At 34.0% G+C, this 12435-nt stretch overlaps 1 protein-coding gene across 7 annotated transcripts in view; it reads right to left on the bottom strand.

Moving 5' to 3' along the window:
- Window positions 1–2486, bottom strand: part of LOC111051761 (zinc finger protein 436) — a 44029-nt gene extending 41543 nt beyond the window's left edge. Inside the window, exon 1 of one of the 7 annotated variants that reach the window (XM_022338318.2) lies at window positions 2312–2486. The gene's annotated coding sequence lies outside the window, so the exon portion shown is untranslated. The other 6 variants (XM_039434469.1, XM_039434470.1, XM_022338319.2 and 3 more) reach the window with 6 other exon arrangements.
- Between the last annotated feature and the right edge of the window lie 9949 nt (window positions 2487–12435).

The raw sequence follows: 12435 nt of genomic DNA, 5'->3' as shown, positions 1-12435 counted from the left end.
GGGCCATTTGGCCCACTTTGGCCCATTAGATTTTATTGAAAATCTACTTCGGGCCACTAATGACAGGAAAAGAGTGTTGAGCGAGTAATAAGTGTGTAAACAAGTGTGAACAAGAGTGTATAAACAAATATGTTTATTTTACATTTTGAGTAATTAGCAAAAGGCTTCCAACAAAATCAGCTGTTCGACAGAAGCTTCTAACATAAAATCAATAACAATGAATGAACCCACTGGAAAATTACAAATTATTTTATAAGAATAATTCAACCTCAAGTAGAGCAGCAAAAAAAATCAAAGATACATAGTCCTATCACAAAACAATTTGTTCAAAGCCTTTCTCTAATGACCCATCATGAGTGTACACACATGTTCACTACACTTGTTCTGTCATTAGTGGTCGCCTAAAGGTAAGTTTTCCTTTGTGCGAAAACTTCCAATGTTGACTGTGACCCGGTTGGGCTCAATTTCAAAACAGCTGAAAATCTGTTGTTGACTGTGGATAAAGCTTTTTCATTTGCATGAAAAGGTTGCTATTTCAAAAGTCACACATTCAGACCAAAATGAGGTTACCTGCCATTATATTGGTTATGAATTATTTCAATTAAATAATAAAGTACCACAAACGTATGAAAATTGTTGTTATATACAGAGTGTCTGATAAGTCACTCTCTATTTTACTTATTCCACTTTCCTTGCCCTATTACCATAGGTAAGGAAAGTATAGCTTTCCGAAAAAAAATTAAGGTACCCCAATTTCTAAATTTCTATACCTTTCGAGGTCCCCTGAGTCCAAAAAAAGTGGTTTTTGGGTATTGGTCTGTGTGTGTGTGTGTGTCCTTACAATATAAGGATCCGTCACGAACAATTTCGATCACATGCAATTCAAGATGGCGGCTAAAATGAAGAAAATGTTGTCAAAAAAAGGGTTTTTCTCAAAAACGGCTTCAACAATTTTGATTAAATTTATACCTAAAATAGTCATTGATAAGCTCTATCAACTGCCACAAGTCCCATATCTGTAAAAATTTTAGGAGCTCCGCCCCATCTATGCAAAGTTTGATTTTAGATTCCAAATTATCAAGCTTCAGATACAATTTAAACAACAAATTTCGAGTGGAAAAGATTGAGCATGAAAATCTCTAAATTTAACTTGATGTTCAGTAACATTTTTACTTAAAATTGAAAATAAGTTCGAAATTCGAGAAAATTTTATTATCCAATTGCAAACTCTTGGCAACTGTTAATTCTATTAAATGATTCACTAAGAAGAGATAGCAGACCTCGTATGTCTCCAGCGTTATTGTCCTGTTACCAGCCGGCTCAGATCTTTATTTATAAGTAGTAGACTTAAGATGCGCGTGAACACTAGCGTCAGGTGATAAATTTTCATAATGGCAAGGAAAGTTGTGCGCAACACCAGATTTTTTATACAGCTTTAATTTTTCATTTATAAACCAATTTTGTTATGTTCAACTGCAATTTTCAAATCACTTTTTGCTTTTAGAAAAAACGAATAGCAGTCAGATATTTTACAATAAATGAATTGAAAACAACCGGTTGTGTTCTTTAACCAAGAAGATAGCGGAACTGCCGAAAGATCCCGTTGTCACAGTGAGTGATTAATTCATTTATTGTAAAATATCTGAGTGCTAGTCGTTTTTTTCTAAAAGCAAAGAGTGATTTAATAATAAGCAGTTCGTGATGGAAAACAACATTGAAGAATCCAATTTTTATTTGTTTCAGTTCAAAAATGCCCCCTCTCTTGACTTTGGAAGAAAGAGCCAAAATAGCAGCTCGTTATGAGGTCTGGGGATCTGTGGTGCGAAAACAAAGGTGGTGGAGGGCGTTGCAATCAATTGCGTACAATGTTTGGTCCGCAGTGAAAAATTTGCATACACAAAAACGCTTCTATGATTTAAGGCAGAGTCACTAGGTCATTTTGTTAGAGCCCGACCCGGTCGCAGTTGACGTCGGAAGTTTTAGAACAAACGAAAAAGTACCTAGGCCTACCTACAAATAGATAGCAATAGAATGATAACCATACCATAACCTCAAAATTGAGACATGAATAGCATACATTACGCTTTGCCTACTTTAAATTTTACCATACAAATATTTGACTAAAGACCTTCTAATAAAAAAACATATGTGCGATCAACGATCTGCAATACAAGCACTAAATTTACTAAATTATTCACTGAAATAGATCACTATAATGACTAAAGCTCACTACCTAATAACAATAAATTAGAAATTTAGGTTATGTGGGATTTTCTATTTTCATACAATATTATTCAAGTAGCTTACTTACTGTTGAAACAATTATCACAGTAATTTTGTATTGCTTGAAATACTGTTTTAAATATTGAAATTTTAAAAAAGTTTTAGGCGCCTTCTTTCGTGATTTTTAGTAAAAAACATAAAAACAAAAACTTAAAAACAAAACAAACGGAGTAAGGTATCAACAGAATGATGACGAGAACAGCAGAGGTAGCGAGGCATGCGGCCACGCTCAGTTTTCCTGAGCGCTAAGGCATGTGGATGAGCCAAAGTTATCCTGGGCGAGTCTGCCTCGCACAATAAGCCACACTGACATTGCATCATACAGTTTTCATAAACTCAAGTTTTGTTGGATAACGAATGATGATAGTGATTTGTGCAACTAGTGTGCAAAGTGACAGTTTGCTGCACCGAAAAAAAACGTTTTCCTACAGTTACGTTGAAAAGTGGCCATTGCTGCACTGATTACAGAACGCAAAGAATCATTTTTCCGCTCTAGTGCGGGAAAAATTTTTCTGCACTCCAGATTTGCAACATGGCAACGTAATGTGTAATTATTATTCATTATATATTATAACCAAGGACAACGAGGACTTTAGGATTTTAGGATTAAGGTTTTTATCAATAATAAAATTACACAGAAAAACATTTGATGCATTTCAGGCAATTTTACCCATAATTACCCACTTTTCATATTCAATGGTAACTGTAGGAAAAACTTAATGTGAAATACGTGCACAAAGTTCTTCTGCTGCCCTCAAGAAACCATTCCACCCTCGCCTACGGCTCGGGCATAAACGTTTCTTTCGGTGCAGCAAACTGTCACTTTGCGCACTAGTTGCACAAATAACTATTTCGCCACACTTGGATGTATAAGCTGGCTTACGTGCATCATATGGAGGCCGAAAGTGATTGTTTTCCAACCAGGCTGGTAAAACTTTACGGCCCTAGGGCTGTAAAATGACCTTGAATAACAGCTGATCATGTCCGATCTCACAAAAATCATAGAGAGATAATCTCATAACGACTGTAATAATCTATATAATTATGTATCGTGAATCGCGGTATTATGTCTATAATATATTTTATAAATTACTGTTTTATAATTTGATATTTATTATTGTGTTTTTGATATCAAACAATAGAATACGATGATATCTCTATAGCCTCAACAATATAATGTTTGCTGCATTATCCATTGTCAGAAAGGTATGTATCGCAAGTATTTAAAAGTGAAGAATCGAATTTGAAATCAAAGTACAATAATTGTATCAATATTTAAAAGTGGAAATTTCATTGTGAGACAGATAATAATATTAATTTTAATAATATAAGTCATGAGCCAAAGTCTGTAGTTGTACGCTTTTTAGGAGTGAAGTAAACTTTTTTAGAAGTCTAGTTCACAGTACCTACAGTATTACGTGTATGCTAAGTGTTATCAGTCAGGCCTCTACATTCAATATGCAATGGCTGAAAGCGTAAAGGTGTAATACATCAGAACTCAAAGCTCAGTGAATAACAAACATGATCTAGGTTCGAATCTCGGTCAATGACATTTTTTTTGTAAATGAATTTCGACTTTTATCAGCTATTTTTTATATTACTTACCATAATTTAAATTTCAATCAATTTTTTAGATATATTTTGAGACAAAACTGTGAAATATGCAATTATATTAATTTTTTCATCACATTATTTCAAAATAGTAATGAAAATTCTATTCATCCATCTATCCATGAGATATTGCACCGGGCGCAAAGCACGAGCTATAAAAATTCAAACAATTATTTGAAATATTAATAGTATAAAAATATGGTCACTATTGTAAATTATCAATTAGTAATATTGAAATTAATTGACAGTAAAAGTTGTCATAACCAAGATTCAAACTATCATAATAGGCTGTTTGAATTTTATTTATTTTTCAATTTCTTTTATATTAGGAAGTTTTTTTTGGTGTGGCGAAAAATAGCGTTCACAACACTGGCAAAAATGTTTTTCCGGCTCTCGAACGTTTCAAGTTCTCGACTTCGTCTCGAACTTGAAAACCGCGATCTCAAGCCGGAAAACATACATTTTCGACCCTAGGTGCGAAATATACTATTATAAATTACTGTTTCATAATTAATTATTTATTATTGTTTTTTTGATATCAAACAATGAATACAATGGCTGCATTGTCCATTGTCAGAAAGGTACGTATCGCAAGTATTTAAAAGTGAAGAATGGAATTTGAAATCAAAGTACAATAATTGTATCAATATTTAAAAGTGGGGTAGAGTAATAATTGTTTCTTTTTTATTATCGAATTCCACTTCTCAATGCAATACAATCAACTATAATAACAAGAAAATACAGCAGAGATCTTAACCTTAACCAGAGATTATTAACCTTACATATATTAGTTTTGATTGTCCTGACATTTTTTTTTTCAATTTTCCTTCAAAGGGGGCTCCCAGGAGGGAGCGTGACTTGAGAGTCACAATGGCCCTCAGTGGGTCTGAGTGCAAACAAACAGTTAGATAGTGACAGACAACTTCCATTACTATTCTCTTGAATATCAGAGTCCTGTAAATCAAATTTCAATGGATAATATTATATAATAATATTATTACTAATATTATAATGATACTACTTACTATTTACTTAATATTACTAACTTCATTGAAACCAAAAAAAGTTTTTAGCCAAGTTTAGTTGTAAATCAGACATACATTTCCCTGTGATCTGATTTAGAACTAGCCTGTTGTATTATATTCACCTACAAGGATATTATTGTAATGAAATGTGCTATTTGGGAGACCAAATAGCAAAATAGTAGAGTACGCAAGAAAAAGTGCAAAATATAATGAGTAAATATGTACAAATATCTTTAAAAAATGCATGGATCAATTGTTATGGAATGTATAAAAACAGTTCTTGTCAGGTGTGAAGCACAAATGCACCAGGCATTTTTGACAAAACACTTTTGGTGCTGCATTGCACTGTGGTATTTTGCACCTTTCCCTCTTCTTCGAAAACATTGGCCAATGTCCTACTTCGTCCATTCGAATCTCCTTCTGTGGAACTGGAGCCATGGGTCCTCGTTTTGCCTTCTCCTTGAATTCTTTCTCCAGACTACAGCTGGGCCTTCCTCTCTTCTTTGATGATACACTTTTGCCTTGTTGACACAAAGCATCAGCAACTTGAGCCTTGAATTGAAGGAGGCTGAGATGCTTCTCAGACCCCAAATGTAGTGTTCTATGATGCCTCCTATACATGAGCCATGAGTTGACCAACGTTTGGTCCATGAGATGGAAATAAATTCGCATGTACCACTTTTTTGATTGGATCTCAATATGGTAGAGTGAGATCAGAGAGTCCAGCAAATCAACCCCACCCATACTTTTATTATAGATTGAAACAATACTGGGACAAACTACATCAATTTTGTTTTTTTGTTTAGCATCATATCGTTTCACTTGCTGCTCCGGATACGTCCCAACAAATGAACTGAGCAAATGTACTGATTTATTGTCGTACCATTTCACTGCACTAAGCCGGATACTGCCATCAACTACTGCTGTTTTCTCCTCCATTGCGCCTCTGTCCTTCTTCTTCATTATTTTGTCGTCTGTAAATTTGCATCCTTGTAATCTGTTTGGGCACACAGTCCCTACACATTCGATGCCCATTTTGCACAAGGTTATTACAAGACTAGTTCCAGTGAACCAATTATCAAAAAACAGTTTATGGTTCATATTTTTAGGAATTATTGAACTCAACCGAAGCACAACGTTGCCACTGGCGCCTATATCTGGCAGGAAACGGGGTTGTATTACCTTCCCAGTATAAAATTCAAAATTGTACACAATACCTCTATCATCACACAAAAGAAAGCACTTATATCCCCACTTCTTTGTTTTTTTCTGCACATACACCTTTAGAGAATGTTTGCCTTTAAAAGATATCATCTGTTCATCAACTGATAATTTCTCATCCATTTCAATTGCCTGGAATTTTTCTAGTAGAGCATCAATAAAGGGACGCAACTTATATAGTTGATCTTCTGAGCCATTGATGAAAGCATTGTTATTGAAATGAAGATTATTTTTTATGGTTCCCACATTGTCCTTGACATTAGATCAGCTATTTCGGGTAGTCGAGTTTCAGCTTGCCAATACATGCGCGTGTGTGGTAAACCATAGATACTCATATGAAAACAGGTACCTATAAATTGTTCTAATAAATTTCTGTCCAGCTCCAGTGGTTTATTGATATTTTTCTGAAGAGCATAAATTTTTGATTCTTCAACTATTCTATCCAGAGTGGTGTTGTCTACAAAGTCTCTGAAATAGTTGATTGGTTCCTTTAGGGGTTCATCAATTTGAGGTGGAGTTGACTTCCACTTGGGGACCGGTCTGCAAAGTCTTGATGTGGGATTTTTCCAAGTGAGAGGAGTAAATATAAATTTTTCATTACCTTCTTCTTCTGGATTTGTAGCTGCTGCTTCTTCTCTTTCTTCTGCATTGTCTGTTGCCTCATGAGTTTCTGCTGGTTCGTCAGGTTCTGCTTCTAAAACTGTTTCTTCATTACTTTCATTGTCACTTTCACTTAAATATTCATCATCAGAACTAAGGAATTCCAGTTGTCTAGTAGCAACCTCTTCAGTCAAATCCTTACCTGCCCAATTCATAATTATTTACTTTCAATAATTCTATTGCATTGCAGCACAAACGACACACATTTTTCACTCAGACTAAATAACCTCACTTTTCTTCTAACTTGCTGTTGTAGTTGTTGTCAGCTGTGACTTAGAAGTTACAAACCAATATCAAGTCATATAAAACTACTGAATCAGAATTTTAGCATTTTTATGTATTTTTTATAAATTTCATAATATTCTGAGATAGTCAGTAATTTTTATTTTAGCGGAATATTTAATTGAAGAATATAATTTACTTATATAGTATGGCTGTCAGCTGGTCACTCAATGTCCCGGGAAGATGATTTTTGAAGCAGGAGTTCTATAAATTGTCAACAGATAGCACTAAATTTCTTTCAGCCAGTCAACCATTTGTATCTTGAGAGTCACTCTGAGCAGTTACTGATAGTGATAATATCACATAACTAATATTATCCGTTCTCAAACGGCTTGTGACTTGAAAGTCACATGTGGCAGTAGAGGGTAAGCCTACTGGTGGAACTCAGCCTTGACTGAAAATTTCCTAGTAATTTTTCCGTAATTCATTATTAAAACTTCTAGATAATTTTTCTTTAATATTAAACCATATTGAGAAAACATCAGGCCCACTCAAGATTGAATCTTCGAATGTTTTCTCTATGATTTCAGAGCAATATTTTGTTGTAGAAATGCCGACAAACCGGCTTCAAATATGCCGCTATACACTATATTATAGTAGCCTACATACGTTACCTGACTTAACTCAGAGTGAAAATTTTATTGTGGAACAGATAATAATATGAATTTTAATAATATAAGTCATGAGCCAAAGTCTGTTGTACCTTTGACTAGAGTAAGAACCTTCTTCTATAGAAAGAACAACCTTCTTTCTATAGTCAAAGGTTGTACGCTTTTTAGGAGTGAAGTAAACTTTTTTAGAAGTCTAGTTTACAGTATTACGTGTATACTAAGTGTTATCAGTCAGGCCTCTACATTCAATACGCAATGGCCGAGAGTGTAAAGGCATAATACATCAGAACTCAAAGCTCAGTGAATAACAAACATGATCTAGGTTCGAATCTCGGTCAATGACATTTTTTTTTGTCAATGAATTTCGACTTTTATCAGCTATTTTTTATATTACTTACCATAATTTAAATTTCAATCAACTTTTTAGATATATTTTGAGACAAAACAGTGAAATATGCAATTATATTAATTTTTTCATCACATTATTTCAAAATAGTAATGAAAATTCTATTCATCCATCTATCCATGAGATATTGCACCGGGCGCAAAGCGCGAGCTATAAAAATTCAAACAATTATTTGAAATATTAATAGTATAAAAATATGGTCACCATTGTGAATTATTAATTAGTAATATTGAAATTAATTGACAGTAAAAGTTGTCATAACCAAGATTCAAACTATCAAAATAGGCTGTCTGAATTTTATTAATTTTTCAATTTCTTATAAATATTGGGAAGTTTTTTTTTTTGGTGTGGCAAAAAATAGCGCTCGCAACATGGGCAAAAATGTTTTTCCAGCTCTCAAACGTTTCAAGCTCTCGACTTCGTCTCGAACTTGAAAACTGCGATCTCAAGCCGGAAAACGTACATTTTCGACCCTAGGTGCGAAATATACTATTACGCACAATCTGTAGCGAGGGCGGAATGGTTTCTTTAGTGCAGCCACAGAGAAGAAGTAAGAGCAGAGGGTGCATCTAATGTTGCGCTAAATGAGTGACAAGCCGTGATTAGTGGGTGTGGAGCGGGGTAAAATGGGTGATTACCACAGTTAGTTCTTAAATTCGCTACGAGAGATCAGCACCATTGTCAGGCCTTCCCTGCTAATTCAGTAATCCCCCTCCACCAGAGTAGTAATAGTACTCTGTCACCTCCTCCCCTTCCACTGCTGTTATTGTCATTCCAGATCAACATCCAACAGAAGTCACAACAATATTGGCACTTAGCCAATTACTTGTACATCGGCTTGCTCTGCTCTGCTGTGTTTTCAATTTTATAAAGCGCACACACATACAGTGAATCACACACTAGTACAGTAACTCCTCAGAGAGGAGAAAGGAAAATATCTTTTTTGTGTGGTACTGCAGTAATTGCAGTACTGCAATTTACCTCTCAGTATTATTTAATGCTGCTGATATCAACAGAAAAGCTGTAGTTCCTCTCCCAATAATTCATAATAAGTTTGGAATTACATTATTTTTATTTATGCATAAATAAATAAACGAGTCAATGTATTAAACATTGTCAAATAATCTGATGATGATATCCCTCCAGATTTATTTTTCATCAATGATTAAATGAGGCTCCATCAATTACTGTTATACATTTTTTTCAATTCTCAATGAAATTCTGAATCAAATAATTATTAAATCACCATATTTAATCTATTCATCTCTATATCTATAAAAGGCTATAAAGGCGTTTGTCAAGAACGCAAACTTGCCATGTGTTTGTTCCATTGTTGTATGCTTGGCCAGTTCGGTTTGCGCCTTCAGCTGTATATGAAGTCTCATACATTCCGATTAGAACAGAGCACAGAGATTTCTTTGGTTAGGAGTTTGTTGATAATTCTTTTTTAAAATTCTAATTTTACTGCCATCAAAAATCACATTGAAAACTTTCTTAATAGACAACAAGATAACAAAAACAAAATGTCAAACATATACCTATATTTATTTGTAGCACGGCCAGAAAAAGACAAACTTGAGTACTAGCCATAAGTTCATTCAATATGACTTATATATATTATATATTTTGTTGATATTTTGTAAATAAAAAGTACGAGCCAATGAGACATGTGAGTAATTCCTTATATTTGATCCAAATGGTTATTCATATTGTAGTAGTTGGCACTACTGCAATCAAAAGATTTTTATTCTGTACAGTACTGGTAGCTAATAAATCTCATACATATTGATTGTCCATACATAATTTATTCAGTGTCCATAGTGGAAGTGATTGAACTACTCATGAATATTAATGGCTTACTGGTCCCTCATAGAATTTATAGTATTCCTGGTGATTTAGTCTGTCTTTTTTCAGCATTGACTATTAATAATAAAGCTCTATTTACAACTAGCTTACCCGGCTAACTTCGTACCGCCAAAAAGTCAATGTATCTCATGTCACACTTTACTTTATTTGGTGAATCATGAAATTTATTTGACAATCAATATTTTCATTTACATTTGAATACGGACTTCCTATGTGCTTAGTCATGCAGCATTCATTATTTCCAAAACATATTCTTCTCAATCAATTAATTGGTAGTAATATCTAACAGTAAAGTGTTGAATTAAAAAAAAGATAGGGTAAATCAGTGTTTCAAAGACGAATTTAATGTTTTTATAGTTGTTGATTGTCAATAGATGGTCCAGGAAATATGCGATGTATGATGAATCACATAGAATTACATATTCTTTCCATCTTCCATTTTAGGATGATTATAAGCTAAGCTTAATTTTAAAAAAATGGAAATTATTCTGGCATTAATGAGTGCAAAATGAACATCTCTCCTCCATCAGGTGAATAATTTTTTTCCAACATTTCCGGTTACTCAATGATAGGGGAGTTATTATTTGTATAGGTCTTCTAAGGAACCATTATCTACAGCTGGTACCAGTCAACTACACTTCAACTCCAAACTACCGTTGTAATACCAGTAGCCTACACAATTTATCATAGGGTGACATGTTTATTACAGCTGGTAACTTTAGATGATAAATCATATTATCTCAATATGATCTTGAATCATGATCATCTTTCCGTTCTTTGGTAGCCACTAGGCCAACAATTTCGAAAACATAGGTCTGTAAAAAATGGATTAATAAATAATCATTATTAGCCACCCTATTAAAATTTCTGGTCAGAAACCATCCCCAATATTCACACAAAATATTCCCAAAGTTTCATGCTGTTATGTCAAATATTTTTCAAGACATAGGGAACAAACACACAAACAGACATTCATTTTATATATATATACCTAGTTTTCATTTTTCGTTTTTGAATTGGACGCGCGCTCCTCGTTCAGTTCGTATTTCTTTCACTTGAGTGCGTCGCGCTCACTAGCCGGTAGGCTGTTTCTTTCAGTTCAGTCTCGCTTTGTAATAGCTTGCCTCGAGTCGGGAATTGATATTATTCGTCGATCATTCCCAGAAGAAAATCGTTCTTCAAATTATTATTTTTTCGTTAATGTTAAATCGTACACCATAAACCTACGTTTGGAAGAGTGTTTGCCAAACTTCCTTTAGTTGAAAGTTTTAAACTATTATTTTTCAATTGGAAAGTTCACTGATCTATAGTCTTTAAAGACATTGTAAATATCTCGTCAGAAATATATGTGCAACGTTATATGATGGAAGCCGAATTTACCAACAGTAGATGACAATTAAGCTTGCCTTTTCACCATCCTTGATTCATCTCCTACCTCAGGGACACCTGAATACCTTACCTGGGAGTTGTAAGCTCAATAATATAAATATTACATTAGGTACTCTGCAGATTTTCGGTGAGTTGTTCTTTTATATATTCATTGCATGTACTTGTTTCTGTAGAGATATCACTTGTTTCTTTTCTATTCAATACAGTCCACTTTACATCAAAATTATTGATTACCAATTTAAAATCAATATAAATTTCGTAAAGTTGAACCTTAGAGTTTACAGTGGTCATCCAGGCCGAATTTTATTGGCTATTTTTTATTCAAATATTTGGCAAGCACTCATCCAATTTTATTGTAAATCGTTTGTGCATGCTAGGGTTCAAACCTGTTTGTACATTATGAATTGAGCCGATCAAGTTGGTTCACTCTTATCTCTATTGTCCGATCGGAACCGTTACTTTGCAATGCTGATAACGTTATCACTTAGCTTGCTTCGTCTATTGAGCTTTCTCTGTTCAATTTGTACTAACATTATCATTTTGCTTGCTTGAATCATCAATGAAAATAGTTCATTGTTGCATTCGTAATTTTATTCGAAAATTAGTAAATGAAAATCATTAAGACCTTTCCAATATCCAATCATGAGTGAAAAGAAGTTAAAGCTCAAACGAGCTAAACTTGAGCAATATTTCTATCGTATTCAACGTACTTTCGATTTGTCGAAAAAGGCTTTAAAAGAAGAAGCTAGTGCTAAACAATTTCTAATTCTCTATAGTTCCACTCTTAAAACTGTTCAGGATTATGAAGCTGTTGAAATGGAAATACAGGAGCTTGAAATGGAAAAAGACCCGGAATTTGTACCCAAATTTAGTAGTTCACATATGGAAATGTTCGAACATATGGAAGCAATTGCTAGTGAATTGAAAAAACGCAGTCAGGTTGTACCTAGTGTTTCTACCCCGGCTCAACCTGTATCTTCCAATAAGGATTCGTCTAATATTTTACCGAAAATTGAAATTCCTGTGTTCGACGGAGATCAATCAAAATGGGCGGTATTCTACGAAATGTTTAAATGCATGA

The sequence above is a fragment of the Nilaparvata lugens genome, chromosome 8 (genome assembly GCF_014356525.2).
Source record: "Nilaparvata lugens isolate BPH chromosome 8, ASM1435652v1, whole genome shotgun sequence".
Taxonomy (NCBI): domain Eukaryota; kingdom Metazoa; phylum Arthropoda; class Insecta; order Hemiptera; family Delphacidae; genus Nilaparvata; species Nilaparvata lugens.
The sequence above is the reverse complement of the archived record's forward strand: the minus strand, read 5'-3'. Positions and strand labels throughout refer to the sequence as shown.